Consider the following 7,500-nt stretch of genomic DNA (forward strand, 5'->3'; position numbering starts at 1 on the left):
TCTATGGGACAATATCTAAATTTTGTCAGGCCGCATTTTCGATATTCGCTTTTGTTTTCGCATCACGTGACTTCAAAGTTTGCAAAAACTGCCCTACCTTCAGGAGGCTATATATTTTCTCGCAGAGATGACCGTCACTCCCGCACGAGGGTAATTTTTATGTACTTTATCCGTGTGGAACTTCGTGGGGAACTTGGAACAGGCCATGTTTGCCCTCACCTGGGGATTTAACAAGCTTAGCAGGAAACCAACCATTACCATCTAACTGATGCTTTAATGGAGTTGGGTATACCTGGAACATATTACGTCAAGAACTATTGCTTGGGTAACACATTACCTTGGTTTTCTTGGGTGACACACTACCTTGGTACAGTGAGGATGGAGGTACAGACGTTACAAGCAGCAGGGGTGCAAATTAACAGTTTTATCCACCGGCCAGCAGGGCCGGTGACTAGAAAAAGTTACCGGCCCAGCAGAATTTCTACCGGCCTGATAAAATAAAGACAAAAGTCACAAATTTGATATCAAACACTTTTAATATACTCACATGAGTGAGTTTGATGAGTGAGGTTGGTTGGATGAGTGAGTTTGATGAGTGAGGTTGGTTGGATGAGTGAGTTTGATGAGTGAGGTTGGTTGGATGAGTGAGTTGGATGGATGGATGAGTGGGGTGGGGGTGGGGGGATGATGCAGGGAGGAGGAGGTTGTGGGTGATGGGGGGACCTTTTTGTGTGGGTGATGGGGGGCAGGGGGTTGTGAGTAGTGCTGGGGGGCATTTTGTGGGTGGTTGTGGGGGTGGTTGTGGCTGATGGACGATGGGGGGGTGTGGGTGATGGACGATGGGGTGGAGGGGGGGTTGTGGGTGATGGACAATGGTGGGGGTACTACTCGTCCACCCAACATCACATATAAACTCACTCATCCACCTAACCTCACCCATCAAAGTCGCTTCACTGAGGTGAAGACAAAGAGTTCGAGGGAGCGGGGGCCCAACTCTTTCACGAACTGGCTGGCTCGGCCTAGAGTTCGACTGAAGGCGATTTGGGTGGTAATTTGTTCAGGATGCCGGCAATAACTCACTTCCTCTTTGTGAAAGACAACCGTGGGATATGTAATGTTCCCCGATTCGTGCTAGCAGACGAGACGGCCAGATTAACTGCTCTCCGAGGGGACGGAGCACTGCGATGAAACTCCCTGCCGCTGTTTCTCGACAACTTCTGGTCCGATCTAATTGAAACTTGCCAGGTATATTGCTGGGGACCCGAGGATGTGCCTTTTCAAGGTTTGATATTAATCAGACAAGTGCTTCCCAAGTTATGGCCATTTATTTACCAAACCAATTGCAAGATACGTTGTTGCGTGGGCGTGGCCGATGGGGAAGGGAAGCACAGCCACGTTCCCCATTACGGGTTACAACGTACGGGCTTCCGGAGAGTGATGACTTCGTGTATTCTAATAATTTCTCGATTTCTTATGCGCATTTATAGATAAACACAATGGCCCAAGTTATGATCGTTTTCATATTAGACGGTGTATAAATTTCGGGAACATCAGAGTGCTGGTATGCTCCGAACCAGGAAGTAAATTTTTTCTCTCTCTTCTCTTCTCTTTTTGTTTTTCCTTGCCACGACATTGTGAAAAGGTAAAATACGTTGGCGCTAATTGAATAATTGGGTATTAAAAATAAATTGCGAATAATCGTAACTGCAAATAATATCGAACTTCCGGGTCACGCACGTATGGGCACGTGAGAGCGAAGAAACGGCCTGTGTGGTTTATTTATTTATTATTATTATTTTTTTTTTTACGGGCACGTACTAGTTCATTGAAATTTCCCCAAAACAAGGGTTAAAGCTACTCAAGGTTTTTGGGTTGTTTAAAGTACGTACTGGAGTCGGTAATCAGACTGACTCCAATCTGCAGATTCCCGAAAAATTGCCGATATCGGCCGTGCGTGTGTGTGTGTGTGTGTGTGTGTGTGTGTGTGTGTGTGTGTGTGTGTGTGTGTGTGTGTGTGTGTGTGTGTGTGTGTGTGTGTGTGTGTGTGTGTGTGTGTGTATTGTTCATAAAGCACAACATTTTCTCTCTGCTAACTCCCCTCCCCTCTCCCCTCTCTTTCTGTCCCATCCTCGCTCCACCCCCTCTCAATACAGGACAGCACTCTCCTCCCACATCTCTTTCCTCTCCATATATATATATATACATATACATATCTCTCTCTCTCTCTCTCTCTCTCTCTCTCTCTCTCTCTCTCTCTCTCTCTCTCTCTCTCTCTCTCTGTCTCTGTCTCTGTCTCTCTCTCTGTCTCTCTCTCTCTCTGTGTCTCTCTCTCTCTCTCTCCCCCTCACCCTCAGCCCCCCCTCCCGAAGTGTATTGTGACGTGTGGTAAGGCGTCACTCTCCTCCCCCCATTTCTCGCATTCCCCTCCCTGTCTCCCTCCTTTATTTAGCAGGAAGACAGCTCCTACCAAAAGAAGGAAATGTACAAGAAGCGAACGTGATAAAAAAAAACAACAACTTGCGAAAGCTACATCCACAGCAGTAGAAACTCCGCAACATCAAGAAGCAAGACAAGAAGCGAACACGGCAACAATGACTGCATTCTACCCTCCCGTACCTGCGATCTCCCAGTTATTGTGTTGGACTTCAGTCGGTTGCCGCACCATCCGGTTCAGGAGGACACAGTTCAAGCCGATGAAACCTTTGCCGCTCATGTGTGAAGCGGGGCCATCGCCGTACAATACAAAACACACAGGAAATGGCGCAATGTGTCGAGGCGCGGCGGTGGTGGTCATGCTTAACCCTTGACCAGTCAAAGATCCCCGGGGGGTTAAATACGGCAAGGTAAGCCTTGGTCTTATTTGCTGTCTCCCACCTGTCTCTTTCTCTCTCTTTCCTCCTGCCTGCTCCTCCCCCCCCCCCCCCACAACCTTTCCCTCTATCGGCCGAGTGTTTAACCGCTGTTGCGTGCTGACTTTGACAGGTCAATTAGTTTGGTAATTACCTCCCAGTCTATCTAGGTTTGGACAATGCTGGATCAATGGAAGGAAAGGACAAGCATGGACAGGTTGGAACATCAACAAGGAATTTATGAATAAGGAAAAATTAAATAAAAAGAACTCTTTATTTTCACGTGGCAAAAATAAGTTAATTCAAATCAATCAAAATGATCACAAGCAAATAAAGAATTAATCAGGCACTGATAGAAAGAGAGACAGAGAGCAGATGCTTATCACTATGCCTTACTTAACGATTAAACACTGACAAGGGTACCCAGAAGATCATTCAGGGAGGAGGGAGAAATCCAGTCTCGCTCACAAAATCGATAGTCGTACATCAAATATAACGTCCTGAAATATGTGAGTGTGCCTTGTCCATTGCCAGCACCCAGCCTTGCTATGCACCCACTCGCAAACAGGCTTGAACACCAATCGACGTCACCCCCAAGAATCAGGTACGTCAAGATCAGGTCTCGAGCAGAACCAGCATTAATGGTCCGAGTGTCACCCACCACCAGGAGCCACAAACGATGGACAGCTGTTAGGAGCTGTGAGAAACTGTAAGGCTGCAAGGCTGTCACCAACTGTTGCCAGCTCACCAACCGTCTGACTGGAACTGACGAAACGTCGGTGATATCCCGTGAGCTATGTGTGACTGGGAACCCAGCAATAAATACGGAGATGGTCCAGTCGATGTGAATAGGTGCCATCTAATTTGAATAACACCAGGTGGGTTGACTCAGCCTGTCATCCTTCCGAAGTCAGCAAAATCAGTTCCAGCTTACTGAAAACGGGGCACTGCATCAGCGACACAGCCGCTCTCCCAGCAATGATGCAACCAGCAATCACAGGCTGCTTTTGAAACAACAGGATGGGTCACTTGCATCGAGCCACTTATGACACCATGTTTCAGATGCTTATAAGAAAGGACACGGGACCAGTGTTAATTCAAGTAAGCCATGTTGCATGTCCAGCATCCTCTGGTCTGAATTGACTCTTGAGGTCCATGTACACCGTACTCCAATGCCATAGTCATCCACTTGGCGGTGTTATTCAACAAGCCAACACCCATAACACGCTGTTGGCGCCACGGGTTTGAAGGTCCCAGATACTCTCGCACGTTTGGTCAACATCTTCCCGACAGATGCAATCAAAACAAATAATTTCCTTGGTTTTATTGATTAATTAATCTGCGATGTTAAGCGTAAATTTACGACAAAAATTCCATTTTGATTCACGACACATTATGTGGATCAAATCATACTGTTGTGGGTGTTGTGACTAGATCTTGGAGATCTGGCATTACTGGAACTCCACACCATTTTCCCTTCTGGATTATTTAAGTCATAAAAAGCCGTTGCTTTGATCGTTTGTGCTGGTCCGATCATTAGATGGTGTCAGTGGTGGGATAAAGATTGATTTCACGTAACTAAGCTTTTCAAGTCACCACCAAACCTTTCTTTGGACGTCACGAACATCACTCAGTGACAACTAGCGCCGCTGGTCCCAGCAATTCGAGCTGTTTTTAGAGGCGTCAGGGCAGGCCTCCGTGGTGGAGAGTCAGAAAGTCGCCATTTTGCTTCACTGTGCTGGAGTGGAGGGAATTGAGGTTTATAATACATTTGTGTTCAACCCCACGTCAGACAGTAAGGTACTGTCAGAGGTGATAAAACAGTTCAATGATTACTGCAACCCTCAGAAGAACCTGGTGTGTGAATGGCACAACTTCTGGGAGACCAAACAGCAGGATGGGCAGTCATTTAGCCATTACCTGACGGATCTATGAACGTTGGCCTGATCATGTGAGTTTGTCGAGGTGGATAACATGATTCGGGATAAAATTGTTTTTGGAATGTCCGATCTGTGGATGAAAGAACGTCTTTTACGTGATAAGGACCTGGACCCTGCCAAAGCTGTGGATATTTGAACAAGCCAATAAGTAGTTGAACATGTTTTGAAAGCTTTGTGGATGCTGATTGTTCATTTGACAACACTTTGATAATGTATGATCTTCCTCTTCATTAAGTAGGGAGGTGTAACAGAATGTATATCATGTTCCTCATGTGAGCCACTAAATGAAACGTCACTTCCGCTTGAGCCAGAGACGTGTGCATGGTCGATGCTGTTACAGGATATCCTCAAAAACAGAAGAAATAACTCAGTGAAAAAAAAAAACCACATGTAATAATTAAAGAAAGCCTTGTTTAAGTTCAAACTGCAGGTGGAACATATATTCCTGAACTCAGAATGTGATGAAATTCAATGTGAATACCACATATTCAGTGTTAATATACCGTTTTCTACCTTATTAGGATTGTTTATGTTAATGTTCATGTTTGTGTTTATGTTTCAGGTATCACTTTGATCGAGTGAATTAAAGCCTTATTGAAGTCGGCTTGTTTCTATCCGAGAACACAGATAATACGGCAGCGATTACGTGCTAACAGTTTGGCTTTATTCTGGATAGCACACAGCCTGTAAAGTTGAGCGATGTATGAGTAAAGACCACTGTTTTCTACAGAGTCTTTGATATTCCCAACAGTATATTGTAATTTAAATCCGACATTGAAACAATTATAAGAAATGGAACTTGGAACTATTGTAGATACACAATTATTTTCAACACAGAAAAAGGTATCATTTGTTCCATCGTGTCTGAGATGTGTTCCGTTAGCAAGCGGCTTGTTTACTGCTTGCCAGGTGACTTGCTTGATTCAAAGCGCTCAGGCAAGCACTCCAACGGAACGGAGTGCTCCGCACAGCTTAACAACCACTGAACTGAAAATAAATAGAATGCTCATTGCCATTCACAACACACTGAGCGCGGTGTAGCTACTAGGCGCCATCTTGGTTAGCACTCGGCTGGGTGAAGGTGGTTCCGTGTAATTAGCACGAAAAACGATCGCGTTTTTTTCACCATCTATGCGATAGTTTTTCATTAGTGAACTTATCATTGTAATTATAACACTTTCCTTTATCCTTTCCTTTCACAATAACATTTGAGAACAAATATTGTTCATTTGGGAGCGTGAAGAACTCGGACCGAGCTGATGAAGCTTCCGAACACAACTCATGCTATGAGAGGGTGTAAGGCAGCCCGGAATCATGGCAGAACCCAATCCTTATCCCTGTGTTGTAAGAGGCTACCAGGGTTGCGTCAGGAAGGGCATCCGGCGTAAAACCTGTGCCAAATCAGTATGCAGATCATAACGGATGATCTGCTGTGGCGACCCTTAACGGGAGCAGCCGAAAGATGAACAACAACATATATATATATATATATATATATATATATATATATATATATATATATATATATGTATATATATATATGTATATATATATATGTATATATATATGTATATATATATATATATATATATATATGTATATATATGTATATATATATATATATATATATATATATATATGTATATATATATATATATATATATATATATATATATATATATATATATATATACACATATATAAAATCATGCATTACCATTACCATTGAGAGTCCAGTAACATATCATTTTTTTCTTCATTTTAGTGTGTGAAGTTAACAATTTTCCCCTGTTATTTATTTATTATTATTTATTTATTCCTGTTATTTCATTTCATTATATTATCTCATTTCATCTTTCAGATCACAGCCGTGAATGTCATGAGCAAGCCCAAATGCAATTATACAGAGGATTAGTTGAAATTTGGTTTCACTTCAATTCTCAACGACATTGAAGTTCCGCAATGTGTGCTTTGCCTGAAGACACTCGGCAATGACTCATTGAAGCAGAGCCTTCTCTCTCGGCATCTGGAGAAAGCTCACCCCAGTGATAAGAACAGAGATCTTGATTTTTTTCAAGCAGAAAGAGACATCCCTCAAGAAAGAGACTCAATTCATGTGGGAGCTTTCACCAGCAATGCAACGCAACAGTGATGGCTTCATACAAGGTCGCGCTCAGGATTGCCAAGCAGAAAAAAACCACACACTATTGGAGAAGATCTCATCCTCCCAATGGAAATGATACCGCAAAGAAACTGAACCAAATTTCGCTCTCCAACAACACAGTGCAGCGTCAACTCGAAGAAATGTCCTTGGATATTTTGGAGCAGGTCATCAGTGAGATTCGCGAATCTCCATTTGGATTTGCCATACAAATTTATGAGTCCACAGATGTGGCCAATTGTTCACAGCTTCTTGTATTTGCTCGGTATGTCAGAAAAGAGGACTTGAAAGATGACTTCCTGTTCGGGTTGCGTTGAAAACCACTACCAAAGCCGATGACGTCTTCCTTGCCATGGATTCATTTTTCAAGAGGCATGGCTTGAAATGGACTGACTTGAAAGGCTGTACCATGGACGGTGCACCTGTGATGTTGGGATGGAAATCCGGTTTTCAAGCTCGCATCAAGGAAGTGGCTCCGCACGCTGTATGTATGCACTGTACCATTCATCAGTTTTCTCTGTTATGCAAGGTTCTTCCGAAGGCACTGAGA

General features: G+C 43.6%; 1 protein-coding gene across 1 annotated transcript in view; it reads left to right on the plus strand.

Moving 5' to 3' along the window:
• Window positions 1–5,393, plus strand: part of LOC147012121 (uncharacterized) — a 297,678-nt gene extending 292,285 nt beyond the window's left edge. Inside the window, exons 17-18 of the mRNA XM_085858432.1 lie at window positions 2,154–2,843; window positions 5,352–5,393. The gene's annotated coding sequence lies outside the window, so the exon portion shown is untranslated. The remainder of the gene's footprint in view (window positions 1–2,153; window positions 2,844–5,351) is intronic.
• Window positions 5,394–7,500: the final 2,107 nt, after the last annotated feature.

The sequence above is a fragment of the Eptatretus burgeri genome, chromosome 15, assembly GCF_056783735.1.
Source record: "Eptatretus burgeri isolate ZD-2024b chromosome 15, Ebu_testis_v1, whole genome shotgun sequence".
NCBI lineage: Eukaryota > Metazoa > Chordata > Myxini > Myxiniformes > Myxinidae > Eptatretus > Eptatretus burgeri.